The sequence below is a fragment of the Callorhinus ursinus genome, unplaced genomic scaffold (assembly GCF_003265705.2).
Source record: "Callorhinus ursinus isolate GAN/ISIS: 27379988/994484 unplaced genomic scaffold, GSC_fseal_2.0 scaffold88, whole genome shotgun sequence".
NCBI lineage: Eukaryota > Metazoa > Chordata > Mammalia > Carnivora > Otariidae > Callorhinus > Callorhinus ursinus.
In genome coordinates, this window is record NW_027397150.1 from 1,149,673 (window position 1) to 1,169,956 (window position 20,284).

The 20,284-nt window shown below is 46.9% G+C and overlaps 1 protein-coding gene and 1 long non-coding RNA gene across 2 annotated transcripts in view; one reads left to right on the plus strand and one right to left on the minus strand.

Moving 5' to 3' along the window:
* Positions 1–6,012, plus strand: part of LOC112814959 (interferon-activable protein 203-like) — a 90,971-nt gene extending 84,959 nt beyond the window's left edge. The window contains exons 9-10 of the transcript XR_003205899.2: positions 4,542–4,636; positions 5,690–6,012. The gene's annotated coding sequence lies outside the window, so the exon portion shown is untranslated. The remainder of the gene's footprint in view (positions 1–4,541; positions 4,637–5,689) is intronic.
* Positions 1–20,284, minus strand: part of LOC141371697 (uncharacterized) — a 143,880-nt gene that overhangs the window by 35,839 nt on the left and 87,757 nt on the right. The window lies entirely within an intron of this gene.

The window sequence follows — 20,284 nt, forward strand, 5'->3', positions numbered from 1 at the left end:
AGGCTCCTGGAGGCAGAGCGAGTGGGTCCCTCCCTGTGGTCCTTCAGGTCTGACCCCAGTAGTCACAGCCAGTCCCTCTGAGGCTCCGAGGCAAATACGTGATCAGTCCTCACTTCTAGTACCTCTCCTCGAACCAACTCTCCTCCTCCTCCTCCTCCTCCTCCTCCTCCTACTTCTTCTTCTTCTTCTTCCTTCTTCTTCTTCTTCTTCTTCTTCTTCTTCTTCTTCTTCTTCTTCTTCTCCTCCTCCTCCTCCTCCTCCTCCTCCTCCTCCTCACTCTTTAGCCTGCTCTACTTATTGGTCTTCCCAGTCAATTAATCTGTTTTATCACTCTACTACAGTGATTGTATATTCACAAAAATAGTAACCTAAAATACAGTTCCTATGTATAAAGTGCAAAAATCACCCAGAGGGCAAACGCTGTTTGTGTATGAAGTAATCCCTCTTTCAGAAGCTACAAGGATGAAAGGAAGTTGAAACAGGATTGTGACAGCTTTTTGAGAATAAAACACTTTTAATGTATTTTGGTTTGAGCGTATTCACTCTGCAGCTCTTTAGTTTTGGGGGAGAGGTTATTACTTTTGGCTTTATTCTATATAAGAGACTTTGAAATGAATAATTTCTAAATGCTCTTCAAGCTCCTAGTGGAGAATAAGCTAATCTTAGTAAGCAATATAAAATCATGTATAGAAACGTACCTTCAGGACTGCAAACAGCCTGTTCACAATTATTCCAAGGGGCTGAGTTTGAAGCTCATTGATCTTTGGGGTTTCACTAGCATTTCTGATAATGTACTTTGGGACACTGATCTGCATCAGACACAAATGAGGCACCATTCACTTCCAGGAAATGACTGTGCCAATAATATTTGATATTATAATTATTTTTTAGAGTGAATTTATCTTTTAGCTCTTATGAAAACTTTCACAAAGGAGAATTGACTGTCTGTAACCACTGTAGCATGGGTACATTTCACCCTGGCAAACTGAATTGTTTGAATGAAACCAAAGCATCTTCCCTGACAATACTGTTCATTAGCCTTCCACTCCCAATCTGTCACAAATCCTAAACCTTCTACCAAATCTCTTCCAATTCAGTGTATTTTCCTCCATTTCCATTTTACGACCTAAGCAAAGCTACTACTTACTCTTCCTGACTTATAGTTGTTCTTCCCACAGTCAAACTGGCCTATCACATTTTCCCCCAACAATATCCAGAAGGATCGCTTCAAAATGCAAATCTGGTATCATTCCCCTGCTTAAATCCTTTTGAGCACTTCTGATTTCTCTTCAAACAAAGAGAATTCTAATCATGCTCCACCCAGCCGGACCTTGGGTATCTCTCAAAGGGCATCTCGTCATTCTCTGTGCTCCAGCCACACTGGTTTTCTCTCAAGGCCTTAAGTAAGCCAATGATGTCTGCACAAGGCTTTGTCACACCGTGTTCCCTCCGACTGAAGGCACTGTCCACTCCTATCCCTTTCTCAGAGCTGAGCTCAAGGCTCACCTGTTGCGAGAAGCCTCATCTGACACCTCCATCTCTCACTCCTGGCTTTTGTTAGGTTCCCTTGACACCTGCTCTCGAAGGACTAACTCCTTCATTCAGAGCCTGTATCTCAGCTTATTAATTCATTAATCTTCATTAATCAATAATCTATTGATTATTGATTGATCAAGGATTATTGATCAATCAATAATATCTACTTCCCTCATTAGAGTGCAAGCTCTCCAAAACTTGGATTTGTTTTCAACTCCCTGTTTTCTCACCAGAACCTAAAAGAGTTCCTGTTGCCTATTAGGAGCTCAGTGTATATTTACTGAAAGGACACATGGATGGATGGGTGGATGACATGCAGGCTCCTCACTGAGACCACCATAATGCAGCTGTATAATCTGGCTCGGTGCCCCAGGCCGATGGCCAAGTTATATTTTATCATGAAAAGCCAAATTCCAGTCATGGTCAATTATTTGAGATACTCTTGGGCAGAAGAAGGGGTAAAAAGCTATTGGATGTTGTTTCTGATAGAAATGACTAGTTCTGGGCTAAAAATAACAAGACAATCTATGACTTTAAGCTTTGAGTTTACTAGAAAGAAGAATGATTTAATCATTAGAGCTGTTTAAGAACAATGAGCTGTCTTAAGAGGCAGTGGGTTCTCTGTCACTACCTCTCACTGTAGAAAGTGGCCGGCTCTCTATCAGGGGAATATGGAGAAGTCTCTGCCCTCCGAAGAAGAGAAACTAGCCCTCCACAGGTAAGTTAGTTCCATGAAACAGGTGTCTCAGGAGGTATGCAGATCAAGTCTCCCTTCCGTGTTGATAGCATGGGAGAGACACAGACTCCAGAGAGACACAGACTCCAGAGAGATAGCATGGGAGAGACACAGACTCCAGAGAGATGGAGACACCACATCGTGTCCCCCAGCACGGCAGCCATTGTATCTCACACACAGTGGTACCAAGGAAGCCTTGGTGGTACCAAGGATCTCACTTTCCTTAACAGTCAGGTGTACATTTCTATGTATTATATCATTTATAATTTTCAACCTTTTGCTCTAATCTTACAGAGCTTTCAAGACCCTGATCACATCTCCTGTGAGCTCTACATCCTCCTGTTCTTCATCTCTCTGCCTGTAGCAGTCTGTCCCATCTATTGATTATTGACTCTGTCTCCACTCATGGTTTGCCCCGGTCTCCTCTACCTTCCATGAGGTGAGGTCATGGGGCAGAACAGCACACAGCACTCTGAGTGTGAACATGCAGAGAGAACATTCCACAAAGGAATGTGATCACATCTCTACGCGGAGAGAACACTCCACAGAGAAAAAGTGAAACCCACAGGAAACAGAACAAAACCTGCTTTCCTACCAGAATAGTTCAGGGCAGCACGGATAAATGTTCCCATCCAAAGCTGGCCTAAGAATGACCTAGGAAGGCATTTTAGAGTTACAAAATAGGAACTTAGCTGACTTCTTCTATGGGCTACAGAGCTACCAGTCATTCTTCCTTCCTACCTGGTCCCAAATTGAATCACTTTTACCTAGTTGGGGTTATAAAATCCCAGGATCATTATTATCACAGCAAAATTGAGAAAGGCTGCAGAAGGGGAAATTGGGTGCTATCCCAGACAGAGAGAAGAATGACTTCTTGATTTAAGAGAAAAACCGGAAGACATTTCTAAATGTTGTCAACCTATGTCCGCCCAAACTTCTAGATTCCTCGCTCAGAATCAGAAAAGCCCTGCGCGCTCACTTCTGGGAGCAATTACGTGTAGTTACTGCCCTCTTGGGGCCAACTTCAAGAGCTGCACTTCTAACCTCAAACGGCCAAGAAAAATAAAATCTAGAACACAGAGATTTCTGCCAAGTGTCTCTGGTGCCACAGCATCTAGCCCCATGTGCTTACATCATTACCTACATTTACTGTTCACTCACTGGAGGATCATGTGTGGAAGCCGTGCTATTCATGTTGCACACACACAAATATTTTATATAAAAGCTGTTATAAATTTTGCTGTGGAAGTTGTATGTAGAATCCTAGAATTGCTGCATTTGGAGACTCTCACTGGGAGAGGCCCTTGGGTGAGAGGCTCCTTTGCTGGCTCTGGTCGTCATCCAGATGTAAAGCCAGATGTATCCGTTGCTCTTAGGGAACAAAATCAGGAACATAAAGCAACTGTAGGTACTTCAGATGGAGACATTTGTGATTTTCCGAATAATATAAAAAGACAGTCTTGGGGCGCCTGGGTGGTTCAGTCAGTGAAGCGTCTGCCTTTGGCTCAGGTCAGGATCCCAGGGTCCTGGGATCGAACCCCATGCCGGGCTCCTGCTCGGCGGGGAGTCTGCTTCTCCCTCTCCCTCTGTCCCTCCCCTCCTTGTGCTCCCTCATTCTTGCACTATCTTAACTAAATAAATAAAATCTTAAAAAAAAAAAGCAGTCTCTTGTGGGAAATTGGTACTGTCATCAGTGGCAGGAGATAGAAGAAGGAACCCCTGAGTCAGAAGGGAAAGATCTGTGGCCAGAAGAGGCCAGACTACAGCAGGCTGGGGACTAAGAAGGGGGTGGGCAGGGCATGTGGAGGGGAAATGGGTTTACATCCCAGGCTGCAGTGTTCGGTGCTATCATCTCGTTACGCTACCTCGGGCCTGTGGCGAAGGTTGAGAACACTACATACTTGCATAAATGGTACTTGAAGAACACATGGTGCCCTGAGTCCACGTCCAAGAAAGGGAGTCTCCAGAGGTCACCCAATGCCTCTGCAATTCTCAGAGAATAGCACACCTTCTACAGGTATTTTTAAAACAGATTCCACTCACTCGTTTTTACACCTTTGCTGAAAATCAATTGTCCGTGTATCAGTTGGTCCATTTCTGGAGTCTTTATTTTGTGCCACTGATTTTTCTGTCCTGTTGCCAATACCGCCTTGTCATAATTTTACTATCTATGTGGGATATCCAAAATATAAAATATTAAAAATTACAACTCAGCAATGTTTTTAGAAACTAAGATGAACATACAAAAATTGCATTTTTTTTATTTCAGGAAGACTCCAATAGAAAAAAAATCTTGAATAAAAAAGTACAATTTCCAGTAACAAATAAACTACGACTTACCTAAGAGCAGCTCACAAAAGATCCGTAAGTACTTTAAAGAAAAAATTTTAAAACTTTATTGAAAGATTTATAAGAAGATCTAAATAAATAAGAATATCTATGATATTTTTAATCAATAAAGATTCAATACAGTGAAAATGGCCACTTGTCAAATTAACCTATAAACTCCACACAGAGCCTCAAAGGGCTTTCTGGAGTGCTCTTCAGGATGAGCTTAAGACCTGCATAAAAAAGTAAAAACAAAAATACTCCAAGTTTAAGAGATTTGTTAGGAAGGACCATCCCTACTAGATATCAACACTTACAATGAATACATGAGAATTAAAGCAATCTGATAGTGGCACAGAGAAAAATCAACTAATAAATAGAGAAGGTGAGAACAGGATCACATGTCCATGAACATGGTCTATAACGAAGTGGCATTGCCTATCACAAGGAAAGAACAGGCAGCTCTAAGTGTTGGGACAAACGGCAATCTGTGGGGATAGATGATATGGAAGGCTTATCTCACATCATACAAAAATACATATATCAAATACCTAAATAGGAAGAGCGTGCTGCCGAGGAACTCACAGCAGAGTCTCTCATTGAGGTGGGGGAGGGCTTCTCAAATGAGGTACAAAAGGACAAGTCAGAGAGAAAAATTTGGTCACATGTAACTGCATGAAAGTTCTGAATCTTTTTGTGGGAAGAAACACACACACCAAAGTAAAAATACAAGCCCCAAATGAATAAAATGTCTGCAATGTGTAGAACTAATAGAAGTTTTGAATTCAGAACATATGAAGAACCACCCATTAATAAGGAAAAAGATAACCAGTCTGTCTGAAAAGTGAGCAAAAGATATGAATAAGCATTTATTCACATGTCTGATAAACGTTAAAAAGAAGATGTCTGGCCTCACTAGTAGTTGAGGCTGCCAGACCAAGTCTATGGAGTGGAAGACATAAGCCAAAGAACAAGAATGTTCATGAGCTGAGAATAACCGAGGGCGTGTGCAGGGGGCCCAAGTGCCCCTGTCAGTGGTCAGTCGACAGGCTCCAGTGACAGTGGTTTTTCCTGATGTTTTTCCTGCAGCCTGGCGACAACTGGAAAAACTACCTCCACGTGTAGCGTTCGTAAGTGAAAACTCAAACTATTATCAGAACTATTTTCTCAAATTAACAAATCCGACTGAAATGCTTGGAGTGATAAAGTCACCCGAGTGCCCCTATCCTGTGGATGAAAGGAGGAAGGGGAGCTGACTTTGGCTGAGTCTCTACAATACATAAACAGTCAGGTTAGCATGTTTCCGACTTGTAAGAATTCCACCTTATATAAGCCTTGTACATAATAACAATCGTGTTTTGATACATTTTATACACTGTGTAAGAAAATAAAGGCTTGGCTGTTTCTCTGAAGATCTTCTTTTATCTTGTAAATGTAAAATTTGCATTTTGCTCCAGAAGATCTGTTTACTTAAACTTTTGTTTATAAGTATTTGTCATATGGTAACATGAAGGAAAACTCATCCGGATCTCTCTGGAAGCCCCGTGACTTCAGGGGTGCACACCCTAGTACCGCTCCCCGAGGGTGACTCATCACTGGCCGGCACCTACCCATCCCCAGAGCGCTATCACATGGCGCCTGGCAGATGGAGAGGAGAGCCACCTTCTTACCTCTTGAGCTGGGGATGTTAATTCCTACCTTTCAAGAGTCGCTTGGAAAACAGGGGCTGTAAATACTCAGCATGGTGTGCCTTTCATTGATTACAATCCTGCAGTTACTACAGATTAAATTTGGTATCTGAAATGGAATGACTGACCCAAGGCCACACAGACAGTAAAGGGAAGTACAAAGACATCACATGCAAGTCTTCTGAATCCAGGCCCTCTGCTTTTTCTATTGCCAACTACTTTTGTATTGTGCAAAAAAAGTGTCAAATTGAGTAAGGGACAGACAGGGCTAAGTACGGAGAAATAGGTAGGGGCTATGGGATGAGGCTCACATAAATCCCCGAAATGCAGAGGTGTAAGGAAACCAAAGATAAGGGAACAAACCAGACCACCCTGCCCTGAGGTGTCAGAGGTGGGGTCTTGTTCTAACAGTGACTTGTGACCAGCAAAGCATTACCAGAGCCTAAAAAAGGAAGTAAGCCATGAAAGGTGTTATTACTAGTCCTTACTCAGTGGTGCTATCAGTAGAGATATTAAAAGGATTTAAGTTCCCTGGCCAGCCTTCAATAAAAGACCAACCCTAAAAGCCCTCAGGGGGCAACCTATCAGGACCCCTGTCACTCCCAGGATTTTTTTTCTGTATCCTTGCTTAATAAAACTATCGTCTTCCACCTCACTCTCCCACTTCAAAATGATTCCCTGTATTAAAAAAATTAAAAAGCTGGTGCTATTGGCTTTGATTTGGAAGGAACCCGTCCCCCCCCCCATACCTGGCCCTCTTCAAATTCTGATATTAGCCATTTTTTTTTTTTTTCTTTTTGATGGGTACAAAGATGTTTATTCTCATTCAGAGAGGTACAAAGTAAGGCAACAATGAGTTCATCACTTGTCACGCTTTCAGTTTTAAAGACTGTATATAAAAGTTTTATAATATCAAGTTTGCGTTAGGATATGACGAAACGGGACTCATACACTACTGATCAGCATATAAATTAAGATTGTGTGTATATTGGAGAATGATTCGGTAATACTGTCAAAATGTACTTTTATAAAATATATGACCCAGTAAAATCATTTCTGATACTTTAAATGATGATAGATTGCATACATGTATTTATATAAACATGAACGTATGTTTAAGGATGCTTATGTTTGCAAATATGCAGTGTATCTCTAGAAAACACATATGATTCAAAAATAAATATGTGAATACGTTTTGACAGTTTTTGACCCTCATAAACACTTAACGGATATAAAAAAGAGTCAAAGTACTGAGAAAGGATTGACTTGTGAAGTTACTTCTTTGAAAAGAGCAGTTACTCTTTTCCCCTCATACCTAATAAAAGGCTTTTGCTTGAGACCCCATTTCCTGGGGTCCAGTAATCTAGTGAGATTGGGCTGATTGACTACTTTGGAGCGGTCATGCCAAAAGAATACTGCTGTACCCTCGAGGGCCCGCGGGGTCCTAAACTCTCCAAGATCATTATTAGCCATTCTTTTCTTTGCCTCAACCATCAGCTTTCCACCTCACTCTATTTAGAGTTCAGCATACTTGTCCCCCGCTAAGCCCAACCTCCCCTGAGTGACAAGGAGTTTGGCTCAGGATCTATCAGTGACTGAGACCATCCAATGCGTCAGGAAGTCATGGTGATTTAAACCAAGAGTCTGTGCAGGATGTAGAATTCAGGGTCAGGTGGAAATCGGGGCCAGGCTTCAAGCCATCTGACCTTTCACGGAAGGATCTTACTTAGCAGCAGGTGTCTGAGGATACAGGCTGTGGGGGAGGGAGTTGGAGTGGAGGACTTGCCAAAGAAGTTAAGCTTCGGAGAATCTCACTCTTGGGAGGATGAAATGTCCAGCACGGAAACAGAGGCAGGCACTCTGTGGCACAAACCCTGGCAATTCAGAGAGAGGAGGTATAGGGAGGGAGCAGAAAATGTCCACAGTTGTACCTGTCTCACTGGTTCTATGGCAGCAAGACAAATTTTAGGCTCCTTTGCGAGCTGGGTTCTTCATGCTAAGGGCCAGGATGGGCTTAGAAATTCAGTGGGTTTCAGCGCCTGGAGCAAATGACAATAACGAAGGGGATGGAATTTGCAAGTGAACATCAGTCTTTAGTTTCAGTGGTTGAGCTGAATAATATTCTCTCCAACCTTTAAGTCTGGCTTTTATTACTCACACATACACTCACACACATGCAATCATTTGCCTGTTTCTGCAAGCTTGGAAGAGAGGCTCATTTCTCCATTTTTTAATTCAACAAATATTTAACAAATACCAAATATATGATTTTGGGGGGGCACTATGAATAAATAAATAAGCAAAAGAGACCAGAGAGAATCCCTGCTTACAAATGAGCTTCTTTGCTGGGAAGAGAAACTGAAAATAAACACATGAACAAGTATATGAAAATACCTTGGATGGTGCTAAGTCCATAGGGAGAAGTGAAGGAGGGGCGGGCAGAGGGTGCAGAAATGGGGTGCAGTTGATAACCTACAGTGCTCATTAAAGGTGGGGACCAGGGAGTGAAACAGCAAAAAGTAAGCAGAGGACTCAGGAAGGGAGGGTAAGCCCACAGCTTCACAGGGAATGGGGCTCCGGAAGACAGACCAGAAAGCGCAGGGAGCTGGGACGAGTGTCCCTGGAGCATTCCAGGGATGTTAAATCAGTGTGGACAGGAGGGGCAGGGAAGAACAGATGGAGATGCATGCGCAGAGGAAGAGTTAGACCAGATCACGTAAGGCGCCATAAGCAACTTGCTCTCTGAGTGAAATTAGATGTTTCTGAGCAGAGGAGTGGAGTATAAGATACGCATTTTCAGTACCTCCGTCTGGCTGCCTGATGGAGAATGTGCTGAAGGGCAGCAAGGACTGATGGAGCGGCACGGCCAGTTCGGAGGCTGTCGGGATGCAGGTGAGAGACAAATGTGCCTGGTCCAGGAGCGGGGCAGTGGATATAGAAGGAGCGGTGGGGTTTTATAATGTATTTGATTTGTACCCAGTGGGATTTGCTGATAGGTTGGATATGGAGTGTCAAACAGGGGTTAAGAAAAACACCCAGATTTTCGGATTGAGCACCCAGAAGAATCAGGTCACTCCTGATGGTTGGAAGGCTGTCAGAAGGGCAGGGATGTCAGAGGAGCAGGTCCGAAGGGTGTTGGGGGTTGTTCAGGAACTTGGGCTTGGAAATGTGAACTTTGAGATGCCTATTAGGGCTTCAGGACCATATTGCAGGTGCGCAGGCAGCGTTCCAGAGAGAATGCTGGTCTGGAGAGAGCAGCTTGGGAGTCATTAGCACATGGGGAGCAGCAGGTAGAGCTCAGGCCCGGGCCACTCCAGCGTTCAGAGCGTGAGGGAGGAAGGCCGACCAGCCCCAGGGATGGTGAGAGAGCAGCTGGGGAGGGAAGATGAAAACCAGCACAAAGGTGTTAAGATAGTTCTTAAGGAGATAAAGGGATCAACTGGGTCACATGTTTCTGATGGGCCAGACCAGGTGAGGCCCACAGGGATGCCCCCTTATCCGCTTGGTCTCCCTGGTGCCCTGAGCAAGGGCAGATTTGACGGAGAGACAAGGGAGACTGTAAGCAAAGCCAGTGCTGTGGCTGCAAGGGGCCAGCGAAGGTGCTGGAGCAGGAGGGAGGTAGGGCGCGGGAGGGTCTCCCGGTGTCGGCTGGCTTTTCCAACCCTGGAGAAATGACAGCGTGTTTTCATGCTGATGGGGATGAGCAGGCAGGGGGAGAAAATTAGTGATGCATAAGAACAAAATTAGAGTTGCTTCAGGAAGTGCTGCCTTCTTAGAAGGGTTTCTGTTGGGGACACGCCCTGCGTTAACAAAGGAGGCCCACCAGGCCTTTCCCGCGTGGCACCTGCTCTAAAGGAGCAGTGCCCCCCTTCCTCACGCCAGGATTTCTGAGCCCCCGAGGATTTCAGGCTGTTAACCTGCTCCTGAAGGCTGACAGCTCAATAGTCAGACAGACACAGACCCAAATCCTGGTTCTGCCATTTACATCTCTATGTGTCACATCCGGAAAATCACAACCTTCCAAAAAGTGTCTATATCCTCAACTATAAAACGGGGAAAATGCTGTCAATCCGCCCTGCAGGACACTGTTAGAACAAGATGAGTCCATGCTAGTAAATCAAAAGCCTCTACTCAAGCCTTGCAAAGAACAGCCCTTCCAAGTTAGCTGTCAGTACACAACGCGCCGGGAGTAGATACACAGCAGCAATATTTTGTGGCAAATAGCAGTTTTACCTGGGATGGGATTTACCTGGGATGGGAGGTGGGAACCTGGACCCAAAACTTAAAAGAGAATGTGGGTGGATATCCACTAAAAATGCTTTCCCAAAGGACGGAGACAAGAGAAGGACGGGGAGGTGTGTGCGCGGGGTGGGAATGGAGAGGATTTCCTGGCTGGAATGGCACGTGGCTCACCAGTGACAAAGAAATGGTGTGGCCTTAAGTCACGCCAGAGCAGCTGTGGGCCTGGGGTCAGGAAGACCAGACCCGGCACTGCGTGCCAACAGACACTGTTTATCGAGAGGTCCCCCAAGTGCTATTGATGAGGGAGCAGAAGGCGAGCTGAGGACAAAGCACAAGCTGACACCCCACCACCCCCACCCCAACTCCCGCGGGATCTGTGTGACATTCCTCAGGCACTGCTGGGGTGTGCTAAGGGAAGGAAAAGCAAATGGTTAACTTACAGAGATCACAGTCCAGCAAGACACGAGTCTCCCTCGGTTTACAAAACGTCTTAACGATTTACAAGAAAAAAAGCATTCTTATCAAGAACCTAATTTCCAGAAGGAAACTCCCAACTGTCTTCATGTTAATACTTTATGAGAGGGAAAAACAACCTTAACTTGACAATGGCAAGGCCTCCAATATCTTGTAGGTCCTCTTTAGCATACAGATATTCTTTTGAAAACCTTCCTTTTTCCTTACCTCCCACTCCCAGTTATATAATCAGCCACCCCTCACAACCCCCAGGGGCAGCCGTTCTTTCTGCCCACGGGTCCTAGCCCCGTGCTTTTATAAAACCTCCATTCTGTACCAAAGACCTCTCAAGAATTCTTTCCTGGCTGTTGGCTCAGGACCTCACCCCACCAAACCTCACCTATATTCCAAAACCACATCACTGTGTGGGGCTTAAGCCACGTAAACTGGGCCACCACCCCATAAAGCAGTGTGGGGACCCCGCCAGGGGAACTGTGGCATAAAGAACCATGTCACAAATCAGCCGTAGGGAAACTGCCAGGGAGGCTAAGGCTTATGAGGGACAACACAGGCTCAGAGACGCCGCTTAAAGTGACAGTAAAATGGAAGTAAATCCACGCTTTCGAGCCGATGCCCACCAGACCCTTCACGAAGCTAGCACTCAGCTCAACTCTCCACCAGAGGGGAAGCAAAGGTCTCGAAGTGTGCAAGATTCCACTGCAAACCACGGATCTACTCTGACAAATTTTTATTTTATTAAAAAAAATTTTTTTTGCACAATGTGATTTTTTAAAGGGTGATCATTTAACGCACATATACAAAGCAGGGTTATTAGAAACTATTAACCTCTCTGATCATGGGGACGCCTGAAGGACAGTCAAGCCCAAACTGAGAGAAACCCACTGATGTAGGAAAGAATGTTAGGGTTCAAAGCCGACGGCCAAGAAAGAATTCTTGAGACATCTATGGTACAAAAAGGTGGTTTTATTAAAGCATGGGGCAGGACTCGTGGGCAGAAAGAACTGCATTGGGGTCATGAGGAGTGGCCCAGTATATACTTTGAAGTTGGAAGGGGGTTAGGGATAGTGTAAGCCACCCAGGTATTTTGGAAACAAGGTTCCCAGGATCCTGAGGGGGCTACCTATTGTTGGGAAAGGCCATTTATTACTGTTTAGTAGAAACTCAGTCATGAGACCCTTCAGATGTATATCGGTGGGTCATATGCTTGGGGGTTGATTGCCAACATGTATCTTCAGGGGTAGAGATAGAGGACATTTCCAAAAGGATTTTTATATGTTAAAGTAGACTTACAGGATCCTGCGGGGGGGGGGGGGGGTTGGGGGTTGGGCTAGGATTGCTTTTTGCCCTTAGCAAAGCGTCAACATCGAGGCAGTGGAGTCCCTAGAGGAAGGTCACTCTGCCTGTTTCAAGGACTTGTCAATGGGCTCTAGGGAGTAAGGAAATTTAATAATTTCTCTTCTGCCTTTGTTCTCCACATCACCTACCACTATGCCTCTATCATCATCTCACCTGGCCCCGACCCGCAAGGATGCCGCAAACCAGGCAGCAAAGCTGGATGAACGAGCTCCATGCTTGTGTCCAGAACTGCCTGCCCTGAAACCTGAAACTTGTAGTCCTAACGCCACGTCCAGAGCAGGGATTTGACCTTGTAATCGCTGCTGTCCCCTAAAAGCCAAGCGCATCTGAAGCCAGGTGCATCAACAAGCATGGTTGTCATGGCAATAACTTGCAGGTCCAGCCTCACTGGGAAGGAACGAACTGGCAAGCCTGTGCCCCGTGAGTGTGATCCTGGTCTGCCAGAAGAATGGCCAGTTTGACCTCTGAATGCAGAGGTGAACTTCTGTATGTGAATTATTTAATAGATCTTGGCCACCCCCAAACATGACAACGTGTCTGCTATAAACACATTCAAAGAGATAAGGAGTAAAGAATCACTTTCAGGTTTCTGGCTCAGGAAAGCCGGTGAATGATGGGATCATTGCAGAGAAAGGGGGGTGTGCAGGAGTCCCTGGGGATGGGGGGAGCGAGCGACTTCAGTGCTGGAAGCCTCAGGTTTAAGGGCCCTGTCAAGTGTGTAATTGGAGATGCTTCATTGTATCCACCAGCCTGGAGCTGAGATGAAAGGTCGGGACTCCAGGTAATGACGTGGGCAGTGTCAGAATACAGATGGTCCTTGATGGTGCAGAGCTGGGTGAGCTCACCCGGACTGCGCTCGCCGAGTGAGGGGAGGGTGGGCCTGGGAGCCACTGGACCTGGGACAGTTTGCTGTGGGGCTGAAGAAGAGTCGGCCAGGGGGACTTCCAGAGAAACACCAGAGCAGACAGCAAAAGGAGCAGGGGCTGGGGGAGTCCCGGAAGGCCAGACAGAGTTTCAAGAGGATGAGGTTCAGACCTAGCAAATCCTTCCAGGAAAGAGTCACTAGAGAATTGTTCATATCCTCCGAACGTCCTGGACCACACACACGTTTGCATATGTTCTCGGTGCCTCTTCCTCACGAGCACCGGCCCATTGCTGGGGGTATGTGGTCGCCGCCTCATCTCAGTACCCTGTGGTCAGGCCTTTCCCCGCGTCTCTTGGCCCCGGTGCGCCAAGCTCCAGGCCACTCAGCACCCCTGGCCCTTCACCCTCCCGCATTGAACGAATTCCCACTCACGTCTTCATAGTTCACTTTCTCCAAAAGTATTTTCAAATCCTGCCGGCCTCAGTCCGGGTTGTATGCTAAGTCCAGGTTCATTCCATCACACCCAGGACGATCCTGTACTTCTTTAGCACACGGGCTCTGGCACACGCTGTGGGGGTTCAAAGCCCTGCCCCTCCCACTGTGTGACCTTGGGCCCGTCTCTTAACCCGTCCAAGTCTGAGAGCGCCGAATCCACACGGTATTACAGGAGTTGATGCATTTAAAGCACTGAGCAAAGTAATGGAGAGAGAGAAGGCGCTCCACAAGCACTCTCCACTCATGAATATCTGCATTATCACTGCCATCATAGTGATTCATGAGGCCCCAAGTCTTGTCCACCTTACCCACCAAAATGTAAACTCTGCAGGGGAAGAAACTAAATCTATCATGTTGAAAAACAAAAGTAAAAAATCAGCACAGCAATGCAAATTTGTTAAATACTCATGCCTCATGTACTGCGTACAGAAAAGAATTCACCCAAATGACCAAGACTCCCACCACCCTGCCGGCCTAAAACTCAGGGTGTGCATGCACATGTTCACGCTGCCCATTTCCCTCCAGACATGGGATGAAAATCCCAACCTCAGTGTACCCTGAATCAGCGATGACCCAGCCTCTCGGTACCTCCGCCTCCTGACCCTGCGGGTGGAGCCTCCATTCTCGAAGGGAGCAAGCCTCCAGCCCCACAGCCTCCCTCCCCTGGGCCCCCACAGCTGGCCAACGTCGCTGAGACGGGAGGGGGGGGGAGGGGAGGGGTGACGGCAGCCAGGCGACGCTGTGATGAAAAATCAAGATGATCACCAAACCTGACACTGAGTTACCCTTTAAACGCCCCCACCGGGAAGCCCCTCTTCCGCCCCCGGAAGGCACCAAACTCCCGCGGAGCTGCGTGAGGGGCCCTGACGTAAGTAAGAACGGGGGGAGGTGGGGACCAGAACGGCGATTTGGGTATTTAAATCCCAACATTTGTATTAATCGTGTTAATGGATTTTTAATGATGATCATCTGTCACACCATGTGTGTTATGAAAGGCAACCCCAGGCTTCTTCCTTCCGGAGAGCTCAGTTTTGAATTTAACCGTGACAAGTTGCACCGTCGGGGAGATTTCTGGCAGTGCCAAACGGCTCTTTGATCCCTCAGGTTTTCTGCATCATCAGAAATTTCCCCTATTTCTCATTTCCCAGGGCAGCTGAGGGAAAATACAAATGGTGCAAAGCAGGAGGGCAGCCTGCGATGAGGCGGGAGAGCGGGACATGGGGACATCAGGCGGGCAGGAAGGGGGAGGGGACGGCACAGCCCCGGGTCACTTTGACCGACCGTCGGGGGCTGATGGCATCGGCTGGGCGGCGTTGCGTCTGTGTATGGCAGACTCAGAAGTTGTGTCTCTGATGCCTGGATCGTCCATCTCCTGACCAGGTGGCCAGGACCTTCCTTCATGGGTGGAGGCGTGCAGGCTCCGGGAGCCTCCTGAGTCACTTGGGCCTGGGTCTGGGCATGACCTACAGCTTCGGCCTGGTTTTCCCAATTAAATTCCAAGGGACACGGCCCCGAGAAGGCAAATGGTGTTCTTCCACCAAGCCCCGACCTCCGCGACACGGTACTGTCCACTTTTCCCTTCGTATGGATGGCTCAAAGTAGCTGTTCTTGAGGCTATATCCATTCTCGAGCTGGGCTTTAGTCCGTCATCCGACCCACTCTGTCTCCCTTCCCTCCTCTTTTAGTCAAAGAAAACACAGTGTCCTTGTTAACAAAGTCTGCTGAGGACTGTGCCGCGTTCCAGGTGCACAAGGTTTGTACAGCAGCTCCCGGCCGGGGTGACCCGCTGTTTCTGAGCCACTCGCGCAGGTGCTTACAAGTACGCTTTCAATAAAGACGGCTACAACCGTGCCAAGTGAGCAATAGAACCGTCCCCGTCTTATAGATGAGGAAGTAGAGGGTTAGGGGTGTTCTGTGAAGGGTGGTGCACACAGGGTCTGATCTCCAGCCTGCGAAGCCGAGCCCCGGCCCCTAAAGGTGACACAACGCTGCCGCCCGGTGGCAACGTGCAGAACTACACCTCTAACCAACAAGAACCGGCCGCTAAGAGGAGGTAGGAGACACACAGGCATGTCTTGCTTCCGGAGGCTCCTATTTTGGGTTGTTTGTCCAGCCCCCGTACAGCCTGGCTTCCCTACTCAGTCTATCTGGTCCTTCCTTAAGAAGGAATTTCCTAGTTTCATCCCTTTGCTGTCAGGACAGCTGAAATGCCACACAAAACACAGGGCCACTCAGCTTGGTTCTTTACATTCTGTAGCAGCCCAAACAAAGGCATTTCCCTGACCCCCCAAATCCCAAGAACCCAACTGCGACTGTCTGGAGGCTGCAGAGCACCAGCCGGGTGCCAGAGCCCCCAACTGCAGCCCTCGGTCTGGCTGCCTCCCGGAGAGCAGAAGGAGGCTGCCTGCTCAAGGGTGCATCTTCCCTGGAGACAGCCTGCAGCCAGGGGTCCAGCAGAGCCTCACGGTCCCAGCCCCCTCACTTGGCTGGGGACAATTGCAGGCCACCCCTGGGACCTCGGGAGATTGGCTGAGGCCCCCCGCTCCCGTGTCCACCTTCACCCTCTGCTGGGTCTGCCCCGCATCTCCTTTCAGGGGCTCCCGAGCCCCCCGCCCGACAGGCCAACCTTGTCTGCTTCTTGGGGAGCAACCTAAGACAACACTCAGCCCCCACATCAGGCGTGTTTACAAATGCTGCCCCTTTAAATGGAGCCCAGGAGCGCCGCAGGAAGGTGTTTGCCAGAAGAGCACCTGCCAGAAGGTAGAAAGAACTCACCAACTGGAAGTCAGGCAAGGAGCCCTTCCCCTGCGCCCCCGGGAGGGTGCTTGGCCTCGCATTTCAGTACTTGGTCATGGCCATTGTGCCCCTTGAATTCCCTGACCTCCGGTTATTTCATATCCAAATAAAAGGCTTTCCTTAGAGATGCTCTATGAGCACTCTAGGCCGAGTCCAAAACTTTACCTTAAATCTTCATAGCGAAAACTCTCACTGTCTTTCCTACAAGGTCCTGTGGAGGTTATTTGTTTGTTTTGTTTTTGCTGTGAGCTGTGTATCTGGTGTTCTCAGGTATGACAAGGCTTGGGGTCTTTCCACCAGTGTCAGCATCAGACACGGGTAAGGCATGGCGCGCCCCGAGGAAAGCCCTGGGTCAGTGAGTTTTGATCCCCTTTTGGGGTAAAGCTGTCTCTTCAGTGGATGTTGCAAATGTTCACTAGGAAACTCTCTGCTTAACCATGTTAGCGTGAAGAGTCTCGTCCTCAAAGACTCAAGCTCTTCTGGAGTGACCTCCCATGACCTTCCTTCCCTCTAGTTTCTTCTTCAAGTGCAAACACAGGCTGTGAGAGTAGGAAAGATGAATCAGCTGAGTGAGAAATCTCAGTCCAAAGCTTTATAGAACTCGGCTCGTGAGGTCCTCCTCTGCCCTAGGAGGGCAGAAAAAAAAATCAGGAAAAGATAAAGTAATGTAAATAATACAGTTGAAAAAATGTATAAGTTTTCCACATTCAGCCATTGTTGGTCTCACAGGCATGGAGGATAGGACCTCAATGGGATTCTTACTGTGTGTGGCTTCAGGACCCCTGAAAAGAGCAGGGCAGAGTCAGTACACAGTGACACACTTGTCACACGGGGCTGGGGGGACCCCGTCTTTCCATTCTCATATTATAGACTGGGTTCCTTCCCACTGTCCCTTCTGGGGGAGGGGAGGAGGAGCTCCCATGAACCCTGAAGACTCACAAGTCACAAGACCACCCTTTATGCTTGCGGGCCGACAGCATGTCGCTGAGGACAATGAAGAAAAGTCTATACATACAAGATACCAGCATCGCATGCATCCTCATTGTCTCTTTCCTGGGAGCAATCTGGAGGAAAGCCTGAATCAAGGCAGTCAGCTCAAGGATTTCCTCTCCAGATACCTTTTTCATTTAGAAAGTAATTTAGGGGGGCTGCAATGTAAAGGATGTATTCACAAATGGGGTGTGTGTGTGTGCGTGTGTGTGTGTGTTCATCAAAATACCTGTAATTTCCAAACCAAAAGAAGTGGCTTTGTCCCTCTCCATTAAAAAGTTCATCTTAAAGAGGTGGACATTTAAACCCGTCTCATCTATAAAAATGTTCTGTCACAAAGGGGGCTTCAAGGACACATGAGACACAGAACAGAAAGCGAATGGTGTCCTTGGAGTTTTGCAAGGTAAGAGGGGCAGAGGAAGCAAAGAAGGAGCTTTGTCCAAAGACACACACCCCCTTAAGAGAGCCCTGTTTCTAGTTCACAAACTAAGGAAGGAAATGATCGACGTGAAATCCTTAGATTAGTGTGGCTCTTACAAATGGCCATAACCTGGCAATGCACATACATTCAGTATGTTAACTTAAGAAGCACACGTGTGAACTCAGACTTACGTAAGTGGCTATTCATCCTAACCCAAGTTGAACAGTTAAAAACGAAAACATTACCTGCAGAACTAAGAGTCCAGCCACCAAAATGCCATTGAAGAGGAACGTGAAACAGGGACCAGCGTACCATGTGCCCTTACCTGAAAACAGTCAGTCGCTACCTACTGTACACGCAGTGACCTACATTCCGTGCATATATATGCTGCAAGGGTTTGATGGTACAGAACAGTTTCAGCCCTAACTAGGCAGAAGTTAAACTCCACTAGCATGCTCCACCACTACACAGATTAGAGACTCCGCCAGCCACACAGCATCAGACGGGAACAGGCCGACATTCTCTTCTGGGCAAGGGGAGCACGTGGGGGCCGCGGACACAGACAGCCCATGTTGGGAAGCTGAGAGGGCGAGGGAGCATCCTCGTGCCATGTCGGGGATTCTCCAGGCCCAACCACAACCCTACGGATGGGAACAATTCTGGTGTCCATATTCAGCTAGAGAAACAAAGGTGCGTAGAGGATAGGTTACCTGCCCAAGGTCACAAAGACATAGTAGAGGAGTCAGAATTTGATTCCAGGTAGTTTTTCTCCAGAGCCTAAAATCTTAACCAAATACCAATCTGTTTCTGCATAAATAGAATATTACAGAGATGCACACACACACACACACCCACACACACACACACACACACCTCCATGACATTTACAAATGGAAAAATGTATTGGTGGCAGCATGCATAATTCCACAAGGCATGGCACGTTCTTTCAGCTCTCCTCCCTGGCTCTAGAATATTCAAAGGCATCTGAATTTCCTGCAGGTTAGTGGAGTGATGTAGTCAGGCAAGTTAGATTTCTGGGGGGAAAAATGGATTTAATCTTTGCAACAGATAACCTAGGAAAAAAATAAATTCATGATACCAATTAGTGAATCTGCAGGTGCTTTGAAACGTGCACCTCTGAGTTTTGATTTGTGGATAGAATTCAGCCTGGAAGAACAATAATGCAGAGGTGTGTCACAGGATTCTGTCGTGATCCAGCTGTTGATCATTCACTCAGAGCCACAGAGAACCCTGGGCTGGTGTCTTGAAAACCCAGAGACGGAAGGGGAAGCTTGCAGATGTCGGTCAGCACAATAGATATCTCAGATAACCTAAAAGGACCAGAAAAAATATGCCCCAAAAATTGGCAGAATAAATTTTCATCAAGTTGTGGAACAGAGAAAACACGAAATGTGTCAGTGCATATTTGACCAGGAAGAACTGTGTTGATAGCACTTTGCATATTTCCATATGAAACAAAAAGGAAACGATACACATAAATCCGTTTCAAGTCGATTGAAAACTGAAGTGAGAAAGACGAAACCATAACACTTTTAGGTGAAAACATAAACCAACAGCTTCACGGCTGTGAAGCTGTAAAGGATCCAGAATGAAAACCACGGGGGAAAAAAGTTGATAAATTATATTACATTAAAATCGAGACTGTTAATTAAAATGTATCAGAGAAAGTGTAAAGAACACGCCAGAACCTGGGGGAAGGCGTGTGCAGGCCCATAACTGACAAAGGATCCGTGTGCAGAACGTGCCGAGCAGTAAATCTGCAAGAAGGAGGCAAAGCGCCGCAGTAGACAGATGAGCAACGGTCGTGGGCGACACTTAGCACAGAGGAAAACACAGCTGCAGGGTGAACACAGAAGCTGCTTAACCTCATCACAGGACATCAAGGAAAGGAACACGGAGACCCCAGTGAGACGGTGTTTCTCCATCCACAGGGAAGAACACGCAGGTCTGACACAGCCCAACGCTGGTGAGCATGTAGCCAAACGAAACATCTTACCACTGCAGGCGGGGGTGTGGGAGGCATGCCGTGTTTGGAGCGTAACGTGGCGTTATCTAGTACACTGGGGGTTTTTTTTCCAGTTTTATTGAGATACAGTTGACATGTTTATAAGTGTAATGCGTATGACATGATGATTTGGTATTTGTATATATTGGGAAAGGATCACCACAATAAATCTAGTTAACGTCCACCAATATGCATAGTTACAATTCTTTTCCTTGTGATGAGAACTTTTAAGATCTACTCTCTTAGCAACTTTCAAATATACAACACGGTATTGTTAACTGTAGTCACCATGCTGGACATCACATCCCCAGAATGTTTTTATCTTCTAAGT